The sequence below is a fragment of the Schistocerca serialis genome, chromosome 7 (assembly GCF_023864345.2).
Source record: "Schistocerca serialis cubense isolate TAMUIC-IGC-003099 chromosome 7, iqSchSeri2.2, whole genome shotgun sequence".
In the NCBI taxonomy this organism is placed as follows: Eukaryota; Metazoa; Arthropoda; class Insecta; order Orthoptera; family Acrididae; genus Schistocerca; species Schistocerca serialis.
The window spans coordinates 274342941-274366543 of NC_064644.1; the positions used below are offsets into that span (position 1 = coordinate 274342941).

General features: G+C 44.8%; 1 protein-coding gene across 2 annotated transcripts in view; it reads left to right on the forward strand.

Annotated features, from left to right (window-relative positions):
* The window catches only part of LOC126412649 (ras association domain-containing protein 10-like), a 1122590-nt gene that overhangs the window by 802758 nt on the left and 296229 nt on the right, over window positions 1-23603 (forward strand). The window lies entirely within an intron of this gene.

Consider the following 23603-nt stretch of genomic DNA (forward strand, 5'->3'; position numbering starts at 1 on the left):
GAAGTGGCTGTGCGAGTGATTTGTTTAACATGCACCGTCGTCGTCAGATGATACCGTTCGAACGGCGTATGGTGGTCAGTCCCCGACGGATGCGAATGTCGATTTCGGCAGTGATGCAGAAATTCAGCTTCACGCATTCAACTGTGTTCAGGGTGTATCGTGAATGGTTCAGTGATGGTGGCACAGTCCACAACAGACTAACTACCGCCCATCCAACCACCGCCAATGACCGTGACTGGCGACATCTGAGAAGGATCGTCAATAGTGACAGAAGGGCAACAGTGCAAAAAATCACGACTCAGTTCAACACAGGTCGTGCTGGACACGTCTTCCAGTGGACTATCTGAAATGAGTATGGGTTCCATGAGATGCATCGGGCACAAGGGTTTGCATTTGTCGTCAATCACAAGGGATGCAGTCCGCCCCTGGTAGCTGAGTGGTCAGCGCGACGGAATGTCCTACCTAACGACCCGGATTCGATTCCCGGCTGTGTCGGAGATTTTCTCTGCTCAGGAACTGGGTGTTGTGTTGTCCTCATCATCACCATTTCGTCCCTATCGACACGCAAGTCGCCGAAGTGGCGTCAACTCGAAAGACTTACACCAGGCGAACTGTCTACCCGACGGGAGGCCCTAGTCACGCGGCATTTCCGTTTACCAGGGATTCACACTGTCCGACCATATCATGTTATGCCACTGTTCCAATCACCATTTCAATCGCACCGTGTCGATGGGAGAAACCGTGTGTGGTGCAGATAACATGAATCGATGGATCCCGCCTGTCAAGAAAGTCCAAGGCATTGGTGTCTCTGCTATGATCTAGGTTGCATTTTCCTGGCATGGAATGCGCCAGCTAGGTGTTCTGGAAGAGACTGAACGGTCCACGGTATACTGAGCTGCTCAGGGGTCATCTCCACCCATTTTTGGCCTTCCAACATCCTGAAAGTTCTTCAGTGTTTCAAGATGATAACGCACCGCCACCTCACTCCCACATCTCCGTGAATGATTAAAGGAACACGGAGGAGGCTCAAAGACTAAGATGGCCACCCCGGAGCCCATGGTTGAATCCAATCGAGCATACCTCAGACGTCATGGAACGGTGGCTCCACGCCATAGATTCTGCAGCCATGAACAAAAATGGTTCAAATGGCTCTGAGCACTATGCGACTTAACTTCTGAGGTCATCAGTCGCCTAGAACTCAGAACTAATTAAACTTAACTAACCTAATGACATCCCACACATCCATGCCCGAGGCAGGATTCAAACCTGCGACCGTAGTGGGCGCCCGGCTCCAGACTGTAGCGCCTAGAACCGCGCGGCCACTCCGGCCGGCAGCCACGAACAAAATTAGCTGCCGCTATGCAAACGATTTGGTGCCAGCTGTTTCCAGACGACTACCAGGTACTTTTAGACACACTCCCAAGGCTTCTCACTGCAGTCTCCGGCACCAGAGGAGGCCCCACACGATATTAGATGCCTGTACCATGATACTTGCTAAGTCAGTGTATTTACACCCAATCGAATTTTTCTTTGGTGGTAGCCTTCGTATACTGACCACATGTCAGAGATGTGCTTCATAAAACGTTAGCGATTTAAGTTTCGTTCGCACGTTCAAGACGAACATCTGACTAGTGATCTTCCAAACCTTTAGACACAAAAAAAAAGGTTCAAATGGCTCTGAGCACTATGAGACTTAACATCTGAGGTCATCAGTCCCATAGAACTTAGAACTACTTAAACCTAACTAAAGGACAGCACACACATCCATGCCCGAGGCAAGATTCGAACCTGCGACCGTAGCACTGTTTCGATAAAAAACCGAAAGCGCAACATAAGCTCTTTGCCCATCGCTAGATAACCGACTCTTTCGCGTCTCACCAGGGATCAGGCACACTCTGTGCCACGCCGACTTAACTGCGACTGCACGAGCTTGCTCTCAGTCGTTGACCACCAATAGCTGGAGAATGGCCATCCAAGGACAAGTGCAGGCAGCTACGTGGGCATGGACGCTACGAACAACAGACGAAATTGAATATCATTTTGTGTTAGCACTTGTGTTGCCAGTCAGTCAACATACGCGCCCGCTAAGCACGTCGCTCGAATTTGGTGAAAGATGGCCTCGCTACATGTCTGTTTGCTGTCTGTAGAAATCACAGGCAAAATGGGGCTGCTGAGTGGCTGAGGGTTTGGTGCACTTGTTTGGTGTGCGCCTGAATGTGTAGACACTACGATCTAGTACCATGTGTCATCCGCTCTGGTGTAGGGTTTTTTGTGTGCTGTGTGCTTTAGGTTTGAGTTAACGTCGATGTTGTTTGAAGAGTTTACGTGTTTGACTACCTCATATTAGTAAAATTCTTTCTCTCTCTGTTGGCTTTAAACCTCGCTGTTAATTTATGAACGTCCGCCGCCGTGTTGTCATGCCGGGGGGCCCAGGTTCGATTCCCGGCTGAGTTGGAGATTTTCTCCAGTCAGGTACTGTGTGTTTGTGTGCCTTCATCATCATTTTATCGTCATCGACGTGCAAGTCGTCGAAGTGACGTCACCTCAGAAGACTTACACCAGGCGAGCTGGTCTACCAACTGGGAGGCCCTTGTTACACGACATTTCATTTATGAATATCCTGTGATTTAATGTGTACTCAGCATTTAATGTAAGTTCATGTCTGCTGCTTTAGTTGAAGCTCTATGAACATTCGCGTTCAATTTTTATTTATACATTCTTATATGGAAGTAACATGAGTCATCTCAATTTAATGTCATGTACATCGTTAACGGTTTCTGTCTTTCCTTTGCTAAATTTTATCAACAAATTCTTTTACAGAAACTGGCTAAGACATTTTAATACTATTTAGAGTTCAAGTAATGTACGTATCTCTGATTTAAGTAAAACCAATGTTTCACAGTATTTTAAAATTTCCTATTCGTTGCTGGACTTAAATAAAATCTTTTCTGTCTGTTTTAGTTAGGGCTGAATCCATATTGTGCTTTATTCAGTTTATTCGAGACAGGAGCTCTGCGTAGTATTACGACGTTGTAACTCAACTGAAAGTTTCTCAATTTGCAGACGTTAAGTCTTTCGCTTGTTTCTTACATTCATTTGGGTTCTCGAATTCCACGTGCTTAAAAGAAAAAGAAAAATTATTTTTTACACTTTATTAGGTAAAGTCCCTTTTGTGTAACGCCTTATGTTTTTGTGCCGTGACACCTTACCTTTCCCAGCTCTTCGCTTGCTGAAGTACACTGAAGTGCCAAAGAAACTGATATAGCGATGCGTATTCAAATACAGAGATACGCAAACAGGCAGAATACGGGCCTGCTGTCGGCAACACCTATATAAGACTGCTGCTACAATGGCAGGTTATCAAGCTATAAGTGAGTTTGAAAGTAGTGTTACAGTCGGCGCACGAGCGATGGGACACGACATCTCCAAGGTGCCAATAAAGTGGTGATTTTCCCGTACGACCATTTCATGAGTGTACTGTGAATATCAGGAATCCGGTAATACATCAGATCTCCGACATAGCTGTGGCCGGAAAAAGATCGTGTAAGAACGGGACCAACGACGACTGAAGAGAACCGTTTAACGTGACAGAATTGCAGCCCTTCCGCAAACTGCTGCAGATTTCAGTGTTGGGCGGTCAATAAGTGTCAGCGTGCGAACCATTCAACGAAACATCATCGATATCATTCGGAGCCGAAGGCCCGCTCGTGCCCGACACAAAGTTTTACGCCTCGCCAGGGTACGTCAACACCGACATTGGGCTGTTGATGACTAGAAACATTTTGCCTGGTGAGACGAGACTCGTTTCAAATTGTATCGAGCAGATAGACGTGTACGGGTATGGAGACAACCTCATGAATCCACCGACCTTGCCTGTCAGCAGGGGACCGTTCAAGCTGGTGGAGGCTATGTAATGGTGTGGGACGTGTGCACTTGGAATGATATGGGACCCCTGATACGTGTATATATGGGTCTGATAGGTGATATGTACGTAAGCATCCTGTCTGACCACCTGCGTCCATTCCGTCCATTGTGCATTCTGACGGATCTGGACCATTCCAGCAGGACACTGCGACACCCCACATGTCCAGAATTGCTACAGAGTGGCTCCAAGAGCACTCTTCTCAGTTTAAACATTCCCGCTGTCCACCAAAATACCCATACATGAGCATCTTCAACTTTTTGTAGACCTGTCTTCCTCAGTGGCGTGTAATGTTACGGTATACCGATAATTTTTACTTTATGGACCGTCTGACTACAACTGAATGAAACATTTTTTGTGCCATACAGGTTTCACCTTTATTTTCTGCAAGGCATCTTCAGGGGCCTGGAATATGTATATATTTTTTCTATTTAGTTCACATTTTGGTCACTGTTCCTATACGCTATAAGCAGTCCTGGTGGTTGGTTTTTGCTATTATGTAGTAATATTTTGAACTGTTCTTACAGGTTGCGTGGACGATTTTCTACATATTACGCTCCTGTTGCACTTTTGGTGTTGTTCCTCTTCTTATAAATGCCAATAATTTCCCACATTTCACAAAGCTAGGAACTAAACACTTGTTTTGATGCAATGTTTTGGTTTGTGTTGCCGACTGTCACATGTTATCGCCAAAGATCGAATGTTATTGCCAACTTTCGAGTGTAATTATTCAAGTATCTGTGATCTGTTTGTGTAAGGTTCAAATGGTTCAAATGGCTCTGAGCACTATGGGACTTAACTTCTGAGGTCATCAGTCCCCTAGAACTTAGAACTACTTAAACCTAACTAACCTAAGAACATCACACACATCCATGCCCGAGGCAGGATTCGAACCTGCGACCGTAGCGGTCGCGTGGTTGCAGACTGAAGCGCCTAGAATCGCTCAGCCACATCGGCCGGCTGTTGGACTATGCACAGAAGGAATTGCTGCGATATAGTAGAGAAGGTCACTGAAAGAAATAGGCAATGAAACGAACAGAACTTCAAAGACAATAATTACTCTGAAGTCATCGCAAGTTATGATGATGGATAGCAGAAAGTAGGACATGGTTCTTAATTGCTCTGCAATGTTCTCCTACGCTGGCCACAAGGTAAGGAGTTTTCGTGAAAGGGCGTTCTATTCCTCCATCAGCGCGATTACCAACTGTTGGATGATAGTTGGTGCGTGATGTGAACGTGTAGCAATACGTCGCCCTCATATCACATGTGTCGATGGATTTAAGCCAGGAAGGAGGGAGGGGAGGGGGGAGGGGAAGGGCAGATTAGTCGGTTCACCGAATATCCTGTCGTTCCAAGAATTTCTCCGCCTGCGCTCTTCGATGTGGTCGCACAGTTTCGTCCATAAAAATTACGTCGGGCAGAATGTGCCCCTGAAGAGATGCACATGGGGTACTACATTCTCACAATAAGGTTGGCAGTTGAGTATACTGCGTTCGAAGATTGAGCGGTCAGTACGCCCAAGCAACACAGCTTCTTCCCACACAGTAACACGTCGACAACCAAAACGACCGTGTTCGATAATCCTGGGCGCATGAGGTATTGCCATGTGAGGGTACGTTCCGGCAACACTAAGCAAACTGAATCTGCTTTAAACCTAAAAGAACACGCGACCCCACTCCTCGGTGTCCCAGTCTCTAGCACCATGGCATCATTGCAAATCTTAGAACACAGTACACTCACCCGTCTAAGGTTTCTATTTTATTTTTCGTATTCAATAAAAATGATGTGAGCACTATATCGATTCGATATGTCGTACTTCATATCTATAGAATGGACATTTTTCAGAAAGAACTCTTCAAAGTCGATACGTTACGACACACAGGTTCCGAGTACAAATGTGATCTTTGGGTTGTCAGGGGCGTTGTCGTTGACACAGTAGCATTCCGTGAGAAATGAGTGAGAGAGTCGTGTGTTGGTCACGCTACCGAGCGGCCTGGAAATAGCTAGCAGAACGCTGAGACGCAAACGCAGAGAATGTTAAATACCGGAAATATGATTTTGTAAAGATTGATTTCGAAGTGTGAAGGTATTAAGGTAATGTTTTCGCTGCATTGCTTGCTTATGCTTAATTATATGACGTGTTTGAAAAAGGAAGAGTTTTAGGGTTTTGCTTGATTGGTTCAGGTTAGTTAGTTCGATTGTCGAAACGTGATCAAGCAAAATTATCTGTTCACGTGTTCACTTACAAGTTATAAATTTACCTCTCCTTCACTATTTCTGCAAATAATTTCATGGCAGAGTAATACAATTTTAGATAAGTGATTTTTATAAAGAGTTTTACTGCAGTTTTTGAATGCTAGTTACTTTCAATATTTTAATAAGTCGAGTTTCTACCACCGTTTGCTAAAGAAAATTTTGTTTTGTAAATAAGTGTCTCTGCATTGCACCGAGCGCAACACAGTTACCAAAAACCAAAGCGTGGTATGCTTAACATAGCTCCATGTCCTTGCACAGCACTTGCGCAAGGCTTTCTTTCCTTTAGCCGGTTTTTTTTTTCATCATTCTGGTGCGTTACCTAATTTCCGTTGTCACAGGCAAGTCACGAATGTTTGTGTGGGCCAGTTTAACACCAGCCAGGACACAGTCGGATCATTCACAGTTGGACACTGCATTTCAAAATTGTTATTAGATTCAATTTAGTGAAAGTTCAATTCAGATATTATTTTTTTGTCAATCTTATTCTTACAATGTAGCATTTACATTTGCATATTTATTATTCAATGTTTAGGATTTTATTAGGTCAGTCGGCATACGTAAATTTACGGAGTCTTTTAAGGGGGGAAACATTAGGAGGCTGTTTGACACTGAGTTTTTGGGACTTTATTTGGGAGGGAAAATTAATTAGAATTTAATCAAATTTTGACATCATTTCATTCACATTTTTGATAATTTCAGCCAAAAATAATGAAGTTACGCTGTGATGTCCGCTGAAGGTTGTGAGTATAGTTCTCCAATTGGATGCAGTGTAGTCATTCCGATTTTCATCTGAAATCAAAGAGGTCTTGATTTTAAATTAATAACTTAATATGACCCTCAACGCAGGGGAAAATAATGAAAATTAAAAATTTTTTTGGAGTTGGAACAATTTACTTCGATTTGCACGATTTTTTTCTCTAATTATGCTAAGAAAAATACCCTTAAAATCATCATCTCACAAGTTGGTTCATGTAATTCGTAATTTTATAAAGAATCATACTATCAATTTTCATAATGATAGGTTCTACGCTTTCTGAGCTAGACTGCACGCAAATGTGAAAAAAGTCGTTTCGAGATAAACGCGTTTGAAACATAAATTCCCGGAAACTAGAAATTCAAGGAAGTTAAAAATAATGTAAAATGCTTACCGATTAATCTGTGATTCCAGCACCACATAGTAATCCTTCTTCTTCCTCCTCAAAGGCTTCGTTTTGTGCTTGTAGCAGTGGTTCCGAGCTATCCGACCTTCCTTCGATTCCATGAACTACGTCGATTCTGCCGGCTCTCGCGCTGGTTATCCATTTGTTCGGCATAATTGAAGCTTTGCGTGCTTACTACAATTCCTACCTCGTTCATAACCATCAGAAGGGACGAGTTTCCTTCACTGAATAAGTCCGCTGCTAAATACGATGTCAATTTAACGACTTTTAGTCCGGAGTGCAAGTGTTTAGGACCGAACCGCCAAACAGTGGAATTAAAACTTTCATTCGCATTTTGTGTGTGGCCACTTAAACATCTTTCCAATTATCCATCGCTTGATAACTTTTCATCTATTGGAAGAATTTCCTTCTGTATGTCGGAGTGTAATGGAGTAGGGTGCGGTTCATGTTCCATTTCAAGGGCTGCTCGTTTCTGTCGCTCGCACCAGCTGTCTTCTCCCTCTGGGTCATATTCGTGTCGAGGATTTGCTTCCGTGGAAATCATATGACAGTATGTCGCCATAATTGTCTTTTTTTATGTCTTGCACTCGGTTCTATGCGCATAAAATCTAAACGAATGCGAATTTCGCTTTGATATTTTGACAGCATATTCTTGGATAGTTAAGCTAACGATTTATGCAATTAAAAATTGGATTCGTTGAACCTCCTAATGTGGTTTGCCTCCTTAAGAAAGCATGTCTGACGTTTATTCTTTCAAAATTTCATCGGCAATTTTAGGAAGAATTTTTATCCTTTTAGCTTTGTCACTCTGTAGATGGTTTTGCTGCCTGATTGAATCACTCGAGCCAAGGGCTTGCACGGTATTCACCAAGTTGTGAAAGTTTGCCAAGTATGTCGCTATGATTGGAGATGATAAAAATCTCCTGGTCCCCCTAAGATTGCCGACAAAGTGATTATCCTAGCTCCCGTAAGGTTCTGAACATTTTTCGAAACCGCCCTGACAACTGAATCTCTCTTAGTGACTATGGCAGTTCATCACACTACAATCGCTGGACCTGAAAGCACTCCACTCGTTTGAATTTACACTAAATAATTAATTTTTCGGCAATCCGTCCCTGTCCAACAGGATGAAATATGTTGTAGGATGAACGAAAGTAAGTACCGAAATTGCATACTGTGTGTACCTCGGCAACATGTTGAGACTATGTCTAAAGGATAAAAATTTTTTTCGATGCACTCGTACTAGTCTTCAATGTCGCCTACACAACAAATTTGTCTCCGAAGACTTTTCTGATGTCATCTGTCCTCTGACTTGTTTCATGCTGCCCGCCACGAATTTCTCTCCAGTCCCAACCTCTTCATTTCAGAGTAACACTTGCATCGAACGTGCATTTGTTCGATATATTTCAGTCACTGTATTCCCCTACAGTTTGTACCCTTGCAGCTCCCCCAAGTACCACGGAAATTATTTCCTGACGTCCTAACACATTTTCTATCATCGTGACGCTTCTTCTTGTCAAAGTTTCAATGTTTTTTGTTCCTCTTCTCTCAAAGTGTGCGGAGATCTCTGTTTCTTATCATTTCAGCTAATTTTCAATATCCTTTTCTAGCGTCACATCCCAAACGCTTAGCCGGCCGTTGTGGCCGAGTAGTTCTAGGCGCTTCAGTCTGGAACCGCGCGACCCTATACGGTCGCAGGTTCGACTCCTACCTCGGGCATGGATGTGTGTGCTGTCCTTAGGTTAGTTAGGTTTAAGTAGTTCTAAGTTCTAGGGAACTGATGACCTCAGATGTTAAGTCGCGTAGTGCTCAGAGCCATTTTCCTCAACTTCTGTTTACTCTCAGTCCACAGTGTGTGCTCATTAGACGCTCATCATTTTCAACAAGTGGTGCTATTCTTCCTTATTTTCTTTACGGACAGCAATGTAACCCGTGAATGTTATCATTGATATATTTTCACCCTCGATCTTAATTCCACTCCTGATTAGCGGAGATTTTTGCTTGGTTCAGTACAATGAACTTTTCGCTTTTACACCCCTCTATGTTTTCCAATATGTATGCCGTGCAGTTAGATGCAATGTTGTCTTCCTGTTTTATTATGTAAATACGTTGGTTGCTTAGATCGTACAATCAAATGCTCGAAATGCATGATTGTCGGTACACGTTAACTCTTCTTTGATCGTAATCAGTGGATCAAGTTGCTATGAATTGTCACACGAATTATCTGAGCACCTTACGAAGTTGACGTTCACTCTTTCCTCGCAGCCCAAGATATCTCAAGAACTTGCTCCTCCGAACAGGCTGCCTGTCGGCTGTTTAGTGTGGCGTGAATATCATTTTGACAGCGGCTGCGTCTGTCCGGGATTGCACCTCGCGTGTTCAACTGACGATACGTTTTATCTCAACATCAGTTGCCTTGAGTCGTATTGATGGTTTACGAAGTGTGCCAATTCAAAATCACTTGAGAACCCTCGAGTAATTTTATTCGCTCGCTGCACATGGCGGAGCTACACGGATTGGCATTATACATGAAATTTCCGACAAGTGGTACGAGCGGTAGCCATAGAGTGTTAATTATCATACCGAGAAAATCAAGCTGCGGTCTTGATACACGTTATTAGTCCATCTCTAGGTATTCACCCTTTGATGCGCCTCGTTTTCCCAAACAGTGGATGGTTTGGTGGTGACCTCGGTTTAAGAAATCTTAATTTTTGAAGTTCAGGAAAGAATTAATCATAAAAATAATTTCGTCGTAATTCTGAAAGACCTGTACGCGATCCTCTTTCATGCGAGAGAGGAAGAAGTAACCGGGCGCCATTTCGGGAGAATACATCTACATCTATCTACATCTACATTTATACTCCGCAAGCCACCCAACGGTGTGTGGCGGAGAGCACTTTACGTGCCACTGTCATTACCTCCCTTTCCTGTTCCAGTCGCGTATGGTTCGCGGGAAGAACGACTGTCTGAAAGGCTCCGTGCGCGCTCGAATCTCTCTAATTTTACATTCGTGATCTGCTCGGGAGGTATAAGTAGGGGGAAGCAATATATTCGATACCTCATCCAGAAACGCACCCTCTCTTGCAGAGTCTGCCACTTGAGTTTGTTAAACATCTCCGTAACGCTATCACGGTTACCAAATAACCCTGTGACGAAACGCACCGCTCTTCTTTGGATCTTCTCTATCTCCTCCGTCAACCCGATCTGGTACGGATTCCACACTGATGAGCAATACTCAAGTATAGGTCGAACGAGTGTTTGTAAGCCACCTCCTTTGTTGATGGACTACATTTTCTAAGGACTCTCCCAATGAATCTGAACCTGGTATCCACCTTACCAACAATTAATTTTATATGATCATTCCACTTCAAATCGTTCCGCACGCATACTCCCAGATATTTTACAGAAGTAACTGCTACCAGTGTTTGTTCCGCTATCATATAATCATACAATAAAGGATCCTTCTTTCTATGTATTCGCAATACATTACATTTGTCTATGTTAAGGGTCAGTTGCCACGCCCTGCACCAAGTACCTATCCGCTGCAGATGTTCCCGCATTTCGCTACAATTTTCTAATGCTGCAACTTCTCTGTATACTACAGCATCATCCGCGAAAAGCCGCATGGAACTTCCGACACTATCTACTAGGTCATTTATATATGTTGTGAAAAGGAATGGTCCCATAACAATGCCCTGAGGCACGCCAGAGGTTACTTTACCGTCTGTAGACGTCTCTCCATTGAGAACAACATGCTGTGTTCTGTTTGCTAAAAACTCTTCAATCCAGCCATACAGCAGGTCTGATATTCCGTAGGCTCTTACTTTGTTTATCAGGCGACAGTGCGGAACTGTATCGAACACCTTCCGGAAGTCAAGAAAAATAGCATCTACCTGGAAGCCTGTATCTAATGTTTTCTGGGTCTCATGAACAAATAAAGCGAGTTGGGTCTCACACGATCGCTGTTTCCGGAATCCATGTTGAATCCTACATAGTAAATTCTGGGTTTCCAAAAACGACACGATACTCGAGCAAAAAACATGTTCTAAAATTCTACAACAGATCGACGTCAGAGCTATAGGTCTATAGTTTTGCGCATCTGCTCGACGACCCTTCTTGAAGACTGGGACTACCTGTGCTCTTTTCCAATCATTAGGAACCTTCCGTTCCTCTAGAGACTTGCGGTACACGGCTGTTAGAAGGGGGGGCAAGTTCTTTCGCGTACTCTGTGTAGAATCGAATTGGTATCCCGTCAGGTCCAGTGGACTTTCCTCTGTTGAGTGATTCCAGTTGCTTTTCTATTCCTTGGACACTTATTTCGATGCCAGCCATTCTTTCGTTTGTGCGAGGATTTAGAGAAGGAATTGCAGTGCGGTCTTCCTCTGTGAAACAGCTTTGGAAAAAGGTGTTTAGTATTTCAGCTTTACGCGTGTCATCCTCTGTTTCAATGCCATCATCATCCCGGAGTGTCTGGATATGCTGTTTCGAGCCACTTACTGATTTAACGTAAGACCAGAACTTCCTAGGATTTTCTGTCAAGTCGGTACATAGAATTTTACTTTCGAATTCACTGAACGCTTCACGCATAGCCCTCCTTAAGCTAACTTTGACATCGTTTAGCTTCTGTTTGTCTGAGAGGTTTTGGTTGCGTTTAAACTTGGAGTGAAGCTATCTTTGCTTTCGCAGTAGTTTCCTAACTTTGTTGTTGTACCACGGTGGGTTTTTCCCGTCCCTCACAGTTTTACTCGGCACGTATCTGTCAAAAACGCATTTTACGATTGCCTTGAACTTTTTCCATAAACACTCAACATTGTCAGTGTCGGAACAGAAATTTTCGTTTTGATCCGTTAGGTAGTCTGAAATCTGCCTTCTATTACTCTTGATAAACAGATAAACCTTCCTCCCTTTTTTTATATTCCTATTAACTTCCATATTCAGGGATGCTGCAACGGCCTTATGATCACTGATTCCCTGTTCTGCACATACAGAGTCGAAAAGTTCGGGTCTGTTTGTTATCAGTAGGTCCAAGATGTTATCTCCACGAGTCGGTTCTCTGTTTAATACTTCTGTATACGACGAGATTATTTTCATGATGAGCCAAAAATTGATAGCCCAAAGAAACAGCACGTCCGTCTGTGTTTTGACTGAGCTAGGGCATTGTCGCGAAGGAAAAACTCTCCTTTCGTCTTGATGACCTCCATTATATCCGCCAGAAGATTTGTGTAGCATGCTCCTGCGACTGTTCGCCATTTACAATTATAGTGTGTGAGCGAGACACACCGTAGCAGCTCCAAAACCCAAAGCTCCAAAACCCAAAGTGTATCACCTTACCCGATAACGGCTGTGTTTTCGCAGTTATCGACGGTGATAACTCGACTTGCCCTCGCCATTTGCTTTGCTCGCTTGTCTCTGGCTGATAGCGATACACCCAAACCTTCTTCTTGACGACTTCGTGACTCCCAGTCCTCTGGATTGGCGCACTGCAGCACCTCGTCGACGTCTCCGGTGTTTTTATTGGAGGAATCGTGGAAGTGGCTGTTGATAGTAAAATCAACGTAAGCCCTTTATCACTTGTTTGACCTTCTCTGCCCACGTCCCGTTTCTAATTCATTACATATGGAAACAATTCTATACGTCTTCCCTGCATTTATATCGCCAGATTGTCCGCCCTCGGCAACTGAGTGGTAGGCCGGCACTGTAGCTCGGCGTGTTGGGCCAGAGAGCTGACTGGTCTTTGTAATAAAGAAACTGAGTGAAAGGATCAACAACGAACTTCAATGGATGTCGTGTGACGTCCGCTATGGCCAAATAAAACGAACAAAAAAGAAAAGAAAAGAAAGTGTTATGCCGGCACGGTAGCTCACCGTATTCGGTCAGAGGGTTTAGCTATCCTCTGTAATAAAAAAAAATGAGTGAACGGATCAACGAACAACCTGAACGGATGTCATCGTATGTCCGCTACGAACAAATTCAACGAACAATATAGAACAAAATGATATCACAAAAAAAGTGGTCAGCGCGACAGAACGTCAGTCCTAATGGCTCAGGTTCGATTCCCGTCTGTGTCGGAGATTTTCTCCGCTCAGGGACTGGGTGTTGTGTTGTCCTAATCATCATCATTTCATTCCCATCAACGTGCAAGTCGCGAAAGTGGCGTCAAATCGAAAGACTTGCACCCAGCGAACGGTCTACCCGACGGGAGGCCCTAGTCACACGACGTTTACACGTTATTTGTCGCCAGATTTGCACCTGATGTCCAAAATTACCACTGCTTTTTTTTACTGACGTAAATCGGTTCTGCATTAACGCATTAGAATATATACCGAGTATCGCTGCCATACCACAATTAAATACACATTAGAGCTCTGTGATTAGCTTGGCTTTAATTATAACTACCAGATATAAGAAAGAGAACGAAACTTTACTCGTAGTGCGTATACGGCATAGTAAAGAATATATGATTACAACTTTAGCTGACTTGAGGTTATCAAGAGTGCAAAATTTAGTACCTATAACTGTAGTATCAGTGGTTGTAACATATCGGGTTCCCGGGTTCGATTCCCGGCGGGGCCAGGGATTTTCTCTGCCTCGTGATGACTGGGTGTTGTGTGCTGTCCTTAGGTTAGTTAGGTTTAAGTAGTTCTAATTTCTAGGGGACTGATGACCATAGATGTTAAGTCCCATAGTGCTCAGAGCCATTTGAACCATTTGAACCAACATATCGGGGCGCAGAGTCGAAATGGGCTTGGACGGCAGACTGGGGTAGAGCAACCCATGCTGCCTCACATCTATGCCACAGTTCATCAATCATTGTGGGTTGTGAGTGGTGGTGTCCCTGTGTTTTCTGCAAACCACCTCCAGATTTTTCAGTGTTTTAGTCCCCTGGGGAAGGTGTTGCCCAAGACAACAGCCGGCCGCTGTGGCTGAGTGGTTCTAGGCGATTCAGTCCAGAACCGCGCTGCTGCTACGGTCGCAGGTTCGAATCCTGCCTCGGGCATGGCTGTGTGTGATGTCCTTAGGTTAGTTAGGTTTAAGTAGTTGTAAGTCTAGGGGACTTATGACCTCAGATGTTATGTGCTTAGACCCATTTGAACCAGGACAACAGTCGGACACCCCAGGTATCTAAGTAAGTGAGTAACAACACTGGCATCGTGTCTTACGTTTACTTGTAAGATAGCATCAGGGAGACCTCGAAGGTATAACACAGGCTTAGACGTTAACACGTCAGCAACCTATCGCCTGTCGTCCAAATTACCGACTACGCTCCCCAGAGGTGACCGACCGTGTTGCCACTCAATGACATTCCATACCTTCATGTCAGGTCTTGTGCCGATATGTCATTGATGAAAGCAGTCTGGCTGTCTCATTCCACTCCTACATCCAGTGATAACGTTGAGAGCATCATGGCGGTCGCGCCTCTGCTGCCGTGTCGAGGGAAGTCGCAAGAATGATCCTCTCAAGCGTTAGTAGCATGTAGACGTTGAGATCATGCATAGTGCTGATTATGGCCCCCCTGCATCCATCACGTTCATGTTCACTTAGCAGTCGCGAGAGCCCCATCGACGCGAGCAACAGTATTGCGAAATGCCAAACCACAGTCTTGACAGGGCTCGAACTTTCGAACTTACCGCTGTAGAATTCTCCACCTTACAGAAGGTATAACAGTTTCGCCTCACAAACAACATTCAGATTCCGTTTCGAAGAGCGAAACCTGCTGCGGAATCTTTCATGAAATATGAGAATTTAGATGTAGGTGCGGTTGTGCTGAAATTCTAATCATTTGCATATACAACCATCTATGCTACTTGAGACTTTCCCGACGAAATGACTTCTTTAATGGTTCACGAGCGTTACGTCGAATAAAGTGACAGCTGCTAGTCATCTTCAGGAGCTTATTGAAATTTTGCTCCAACTCATCGCCAATATATGCGCTGGCTCGCTGGGAATTTTCACTGAAGATGATTAGCACCATCCCCTGGCGCCTGCGCTTTTCTAACGAACCAGCGTATGTACGCAGTGTGTCCCAGTTCCGTTAGGACTGTTTCTGTGAAATTCCCATCTGCAGTGCTATCTCGTGGCGAGTTGAAGCGTTACGATCCTTGAAGTTTCAAAAACAGTGGCGTACTCAGCAGAAATTCTGGCTGCGAATACAACTCGTCGAAATATAGCAGTGGAGCAGTGACGCAACATCAAGATTTTGGACTCTACCAGCGTCAATTAGGGTCATCCGAGAAAACTGTACTGCAGTACTAAATGCAACTCCAAAAAAGGACTCGAGTGACTGTTTCAGACCACTTTTAAAACGATTTTAGCTGTATTTTGATTCAGATGGAGACTACTTTGATGAAATACAGTTATTTAGTGAACAACTCCATGACTTTTATTTTTCATAGCCACGTACACAGAAGAGCCAAAGAAACTGGTACACCTACCTAATATCGTGTAGGCTCTGCCAGCAGACAGAAATGCCGCAACACGACGTGACATGGACTAAACTATCGTCTGAAAAGTGCTGGAGGGAAATGACACCATGAATCTTGCAGGGTTGTCCATCAATCCGCAAGAATACGTAGGAGTCCTCTTCTGAACAACACGTTACAAGGCATCCCAGAAGAGTGTTCCTGGAGCCACTCTATAGCAATTTTGGACATGTGCGGTGTCGCGTTGTCCTGCTGGAATTGCCCAAGTCCGTCGGAATGCACAATGGACATGAATGGATGAAGGTGATCAGACAGGATGCGTACGTATGTGTCACCTGACAGAGTCGTATCTAGACATATCAGGGGTTATCACTCCAACTGAATACGCCCTGTCCCATTACAGAGCCTCCACCAGTTTGAACAGTCCCCTGCTGACATGCAGGGTCCATGGATTCGTGAGGTTGTCTCCATACCCGTACACGTCCATCCGCTCATTACAATTTGAAACGAGACTCGTCCGACCAGGCAACATGTTTTCAGTCATCAACAGTCCAACGTCGGTGTTGACTGACCCAGGCGAGGCATAAAGCTTTGTGTCGTGCAATCATCAAGGGTGGGCGTCCGGCTCCGAAAGCCCGTATCGGTGATGATGCGTTGAATGGTTCGCACGCTGACACTTGATAATAGCCCAGCATTTAAATTTGCAGCAGTTTTGCGGAAAGGTTGCACTTCTGTCACGTTGAACGAATTTCTTCAGTCGTCTTTGGTCTCGTTGTTGCAGAGTCATTTTCCGACCAGAGCGATGTCCAAGATTTGATGTTTTACCGGATTTCTGATATCCAGGGTACGCCCGTGAAATGATCGTACGGGAGAATCGCCACTTCATCGCTACCTCGGAGATACTGTGTCCCATCGCTCGTGCACCGACTATAACACCAGGTTCAAACTCACTTAAATCCTGATAGCTTGCCATTGCAGCAGCAGTAACCTATTTAACAACTGCACCAGGCGCTTGTTGTCGTATATAGGCGTTGCCAACTGCAGAGCGGTTCCTGCTTGTTTACGTATCTCTGTGCTTGGATACACATGCCTATCCAGTTTCTTTGGCGCCTCATTGTATTTATGAAGATGATGTGAATTTCTTCATTCGGTCAGTGATTCTTTTTTGCTGTTGTCTTGCATTCATACATCAGGTCCCGCAGTAAGTGTCCCGGAAGCAGAGGTCCACTGTTCCTCCAGCGTTGGAGATTGTCGATCTGGTCACTCCTGGTCCCTCCCTGTGACGGAGCGGCTCCTCTGGCTCAGCCTTTCGCTCTTCTTCTTCCATCCAGCGGCGTCTTTTATTTTCCGCCCTCATTTCCCTGTCCGCGTCCTTCTTTCCGACCGCGGTCGGGCCCCCGGCACATGTTGCGGTTTTATTCCTCGGAGCTCGCCGCAGCCCTCCCTTGTACGACACGGATTACGTAACCGTGACCGGTGGCTTGTAGCGCTGGGACGCATACAGCCGAGGTTACGGAACAAAGGCAGCTGCCACAATTACGTCCGGCCAACCTGTTCGCCGTTGGACTGATTCTGGCGTCCAAGTACAATAGCGGGAAAAGGAAAGTACACGCGTATAAAGACGTGACATGCAAACGTCGCATTTGCAGGGGTCTAACGGAGGATAGTAAGGACAGACAGATGTATAAATCGCCGTGCTGCGGATGTCGTCGAAGGTTTCGAAATAATAAGTTCGTAACAGCTGCGTCGAGAGAATGGTTCTGTATTGACAGATACCGTAAACGCGTCAAGATCATAATATTGTACTGACCGATACTTCTCACTTTGGATTTTAAAAAATTAAAAGCATTTCGATACAACACCTTAGTCTTTATTTGTTTATGAATTTCATCTGGGCAGATTAGGCCCTTCATGGGCTCTTGGATTAGCATTATGCTCATAAAAATGTTTTTCTATCACAGTATTGTTCAATAATGGTAATTATAAAATTATAAATAGTACTGGCTGTCAGACATCTGTCAAAAAGCAATAATGAAGTATCTTTCAACTAAGTTAAGCAACTCATACGAAAAAATGGAATGCACGAACAGCTTCAAATATCTTGGCGAATGGGTTACGGCCAATGGGCGAGCAAGCAAGAGCCAGAAAAATGGAAATAGTTTTCTAAAACACGCGACACTTTCGCAACGAATAAGTTCTTTTCATCATTACAACTGACATACAACCAGTGTGTGTATTTGCGCTTCAATTCCTTATTCTTTCTGAAAGAAGTTTGCTAGTTGAATTCGAAAGAAAAGAAACTGTGTATTAATTATAGTTCAAGTGTTCAAGTGTGTGAAATCTTATGGGACTTAACTACTAAGGTCATCAGTCCCTAAGCTTACACACTACTTAACATAAATTATCCTATGGACAAACACACACACCCATGCCCGAGGGAGGACTCGAACCTCCACCGGGACCAGCCGCACAGTCCATGACTGCAGCGCCCTAGACCGCTCGGCTAGACCCGCGCGGCTATTAATTATAAAAGGGAGCTCTACATAAAACATTAAAACAAGAAGTATATTTTAAAACAGAAAAAAATAAACGAAACAAATGCGCAAACGATAAGGGTTACATGAGAATAATGGAAAACTCCAAATGGACTGAATGCGTACTCAACACCTTTGAGTGCGCACCAGAAACAAGAAAACCGGATACAAGAGGGAATCAAAAAGTTCGGTGGCCATACAGCCCAGAATCGGTGTGCCAATCAAGCCACATCGCCATGACCATTGGGCAGTCATCCCAACGACGCACCAGATTCCAGACAGCCGCTTGACAAAATACCGTGTCCTGCTGCGCGAAGAAGTCCGTAACTGCCTGCTGCACATCCTCGTCCGACAGAAATCACCGATTCTCCAAGGCCTCTTTAAGGAACGGAAGACGAGATAATTGTATGGCGAGCGATCAGGGCTGTGGTTTGGCTGCTTGAGTGACTCGCACTTGTGTTGGCATAACGAATGAGGCTGGCCTACCAGATCGATTGGCGTCTTGTGCCGAATCGTAGCCAGTACGGAACTTGGCATACCATTCCATCACGTTGGTTTTCCATAGATATGCTGCCCCATGCACATTATCCATTCTACGATCGATGTCCTTCGGCACCCCAAATAAGTAAAACAGCACGTTGATCCTGTTTGCGAGTATTTGGTTATACCGTTGCCACAGTTCAAGTTTCCGCATTTACCGCTCGCACGTTGGAAAGACGCGAGCCTCACTCTAACCCCTTGTCTGCATTTCGATGTTTATATACCAGTATAGGAGTCGATCTACTTTGCATCTACAATGCAGCAACGCCCTCAGACGGAAACTTTTTGACCGCCACTTACGTATATTCATAAAAAATAAAACAAAAAACAGTGATATACAAGCAGAAGACAAACAAAAGTCTGTGGTCGAAAAGTAACAAGTCAAATTACTGGGGAACTTCGAGCTGACCGAACATTCGGTCGGATGCACTGCACATCATATGCACGGAGAAAACGTGGATATTGTTTTTCCAGGTAACAGAACTGTCCAGACACTCCCCTTGGATATAAGGAGAAAATACTTTCATGAGCCATAACATTATGACCAATGCCCACCGCGAAATTGCATGTTGCCTGGCCTTGTGGCATTGCGGACGTTTGATGCGGTAAGAAAAGTATATCAGCGGGGCAGAGACGAATAAAGCATCATTCCAACTAGAATACGGTCCACAAATGGGGAAATACACTGACACAAGCAACTTCGACCAGGAACGGATTGGTACGACCCGGCGCCAGGGAAAGAGTATCTCAGAAATGTGGTCAGCTGTTCCCGTGCTTCTGTCGCGTGCGTCGGTGGAAACTGGTTAAAGGGCGGTGAAACCAAAAGTTGTCGACAAGATGTTACACAGGGTGTTACAAAAAGGTACGGCCAAACTTTCAGGAAACATTCCTCACACACAAATAAAGAAAATATGTTATGTGGACATGTGTCCGGTAACGCTTAATTTCCATGTTAGAGCTCAGTTTAGTTTCGTCAGTATGTACTGTACGACCTCGATTCACCGCCAGTTGGCCCAATTGAAGGAAGGTAATGTTGACTTCGGTGCTTGTGTTGATATGCGACTCATTGCTCTACAGTACTAGCATCAAGCACATCAGTACGTAGCAGCAACAAGTTAGTGTTCATCACGAACGTGGTTTTGCAGTCAGTGCAATGTTTACAAATGCGGAGATGGCAGATGCTCATTTTATGTATGGATTAGCACGGGGCAATAGCCGTGGCGCGGTACGTTTGTATCGAGACAGATTTCCAGAACGAAGTGTCCCGACAGGAAGACGTTCGAAGTAATTGATCGGCGTCTTAGGGAGCACGGAACATTCCAGCCTATGACTCGCGACAGGGGAAGACCTAGAACGACGAGGACACCTGCAATGGACGAGGCAATTCTTCGTTCAGTTGACGATAACCCTAATGTCAGCGTCAGACAAGTTGCTGCTGTACAAGGTAACGTTGACCACGTCACTTTATGGAGAATGCTACGGGACACCAGTTGTTTCCGTACCATGTACAGCGTGTGCAGGCACTATCAGCAGCTGATTGCCCTCCACGGGTACACTTCTGCGAATGGTTCATCCAACAATGTGTCAATCCTCATTTCAGTGCTCTTTACGGATGAGGCTTCATTCCAATGTGATCAAATTGTAAATTTTCACAATCAACATGTGCGGGCTGAGGAGAATCCGCACGCAATTGTGCAATCACGTCATCAACACAGATTTTCTGTTAACGTTTGGGCAGGCATTGTTGGTGATGTCTTGATTGGGCCCCATGTTCTTCCGCCTACGCTCAATGGAGCACGTTATCATGATTTCATACGGGATATTCTACCTGTGCTGCTAGAACATGTGCCTTTACAAGTACGACACAACATGTGGTTCATGCACGATGGAGCTCCTGCACATTTCAGTCCAAGTGTTCGTACGCTTCTCAACAACAGATTCGGTGACCGATGGATTGGTAGAGGCGGACCAATTCCATGGCCTCCACGCTCTCCTGACCTCAACCTTCTTGACTTTCATTTATGGGGGCATTTGAAAGCTCTTGTCTACGCAAGCAGCCGGCCGGAGTGGCCGTGCGTTTCTAGGCGCTACAGACTGGAACCGCGTGACCGCTACGGTCGCAGGTTCGAATCCTGCCTCGGGCATGGATGTGTGTGATGTCCTTAGGTTAGTTAGGTTTAAGTAGTTCTAAGTTCTAGGGGACTGATGACCACAGCAGTTAAGTCCCATAGTGCTCAGAGCCATTTGAACCATTTTCTACGCAACCCCGGTACCAAACGTAGAGACTCTTCGTGCTCGTATTGTGGACGGCTGTGATACAATACGCCATTCTCCAGGGCTGCACCAGCGCATCAGGGATTCTATGCGACGGAGGGTGGATGCATGTATCCTCGCTAACGGAGGACATTTTGAACATTTCCTGTAACAAAGTGTTTGAAGTCACGCTGGTACGTTCTGTTGCTGTTTGTTTCCATTCCATGATTAATGTGATTTGAAGAGAAATAATAAAATGAGCACTAACATGGAAGCCGGCCAGGGTGGCCGAGCGGTTATAGGCGCTACAGTCTGGAACCGCGCGACCGCTACGGCCGCAGGTTCGAATTCTGCCTCGGGCATGGATGTGTGTGATGTCCTTAGGTTAGTTAGGTTTAAGTAGTTCTAAGTTCTAGGGGACAGATGACCTAAGAAGTTAAGTCCCATAGTGCTCAGAGCCATCTAACATGGAAAGTAAGCGTTTCCGGACATATGTCCACATAACATATTTTCTTTCTTTGTGTGTGAGGAATGTTTCCTGAAAGTTTGGCCGTACCTTTTTGTAACACCCTGTATGTACGCACCTCATTACGGAAGGTTCGAGTCCTCCCTCTGGCATGAGTGTGTGTGTTATTCTTAGCATAAGTTAGTTTAAGTAGTGTGTAAGTCTAGGGACCTTAGGAATTCACACACATTTGACCATTTTGAACCTGACCACTCTGAAAAACAGCATAGGCGGTTGTCTGTGGCACATATGACTACAGAGTACTACGCTGGAGCAGGTAAAGTTTTCCGGAGAACACCGTTCAGTGCACATTGTTGAAAATGGTGCTCTGCAGGAGAAGATCCCTATGTGTTCCCTTGGTGACTCATATTGTCAAGTTACGATTTGAGAGGAGTCACCGTGGATATGTGGAAATCTGTCACTTGGTGGGATGAGTCACGTTTCTTTTCACACAAGATCAGTGGTCCTGCCTGGGTTCGTTGTCATCACGGCCGAAAGCTGCTCGAAACATCTTCCGAGCGACGGACGCAGACCGATGGTGGCAGTACTGTGCTATGGGGAATATTCGTCTCTGCTACCGTGGGATCTGTGGAAGTAATCGATGGCGTCATGACAACTGTCGACTATGTGAACATTATTGCCAGTCACATGTATTCCTTCATGCTTGATGTCTTCCCCGGCGGCGATGGCATATCCCAGCACGGATAACTGTCCATCGGCCGGAGTGGCCGAGCGGTTCTAGGCGCTTCAGTCTGGAACCGCGCGACTGCTACGGTCGCAGGTTCGAATCCTGCCTCGGGCATGCATGTGTGTGATGACCTTAGGTTAGTTAGGTTTAAGTAGTTCTAAGTTCTAGGGGACTGATGACCTCAGATGTTCAGTCCCCTAGTGCTCAGAGCCATTTTTTTTGTGAATTCACGTTAATGTACTGGCCACCATATTACTTTATGTGAACTCGTTGAAACACATTTGGGATGCTACTGGACGCTAGCATTGCACCCACAAATAACGAGACTAAGTTACGGGAACTGGAGGACCTGAGCATAGACATCTGGTGTCACTTACCTGCGAAAACCTGCCAAGGTCTTTTAAACTCCATACTATGAAAAATCGCTACTGTACTGAATTCCAAAGAGGGACCAACAAGCGTTTACGCAGATGGTCATAATTTTGAATTGCCAGTGTGTTAGGATGTAGCTGTAGGAAACAGAAAATCAAACTGATAGCCCATGCAGGAAAATTTGAAAGGTCTGTTGGAAAAGAGGTTACTTAATTATAATGTGGCAAGGTTGATTAAAAGAACAAGGGCTGACATTATTGTTTTAGGAGATGGATCATCAGTTGTTTTAATAGGCTTGTATGTACTTCAGCAAACTGCTAGTCTGATGTTGGTCATTTAAAAGGTTTAGTTTCTGCTACCGAAAAGTATTTAGAGAATGTGACTGTGTAACGGAAAGATATTGCTCTTTTGGGAATGAGTGTGCCTTTTTTTTATTTTGGAAATTTGTGGTAAGTTCCTATGGAACCAAACTGCTGATGTTACCGGTCCCTAGGCTTACACACTACTTAATCCAACTAACTTACGTTAAGGACAACACACACATCCATGCCCGAGAGAAGACTCGAACCTCCGACGAGGAGAGCCGCGCGAATCGTGGCAAGGCGCCCGAGACCGCGCGGCTACCCGGCGTTGCTGAGTGTTCCTGCTATGCTGTTCAGATACGAAAGTTAACATCGTGAAGAGATAGCACAGACTGTATGTAAACCTTAACGATAGTAAGCACGTGGCCAGAATATTTTTGCATAAGAATGTGAAACATGATCTAGACCTTTCGTAGACGAAAGGAAACATACGTTTCTCTCATTTGAGAGTAAAGTGATTCGCATAGAGTGACTGAGGGTACGGTATTACAGTAAAATTTTATTTGTTTTCGTTCAGTCATATACAGGATGTCCCAGGACGAAAGGTCAACATTCAGAGTATAGGAACGACAGCCAGGATGAAAAAGTGCC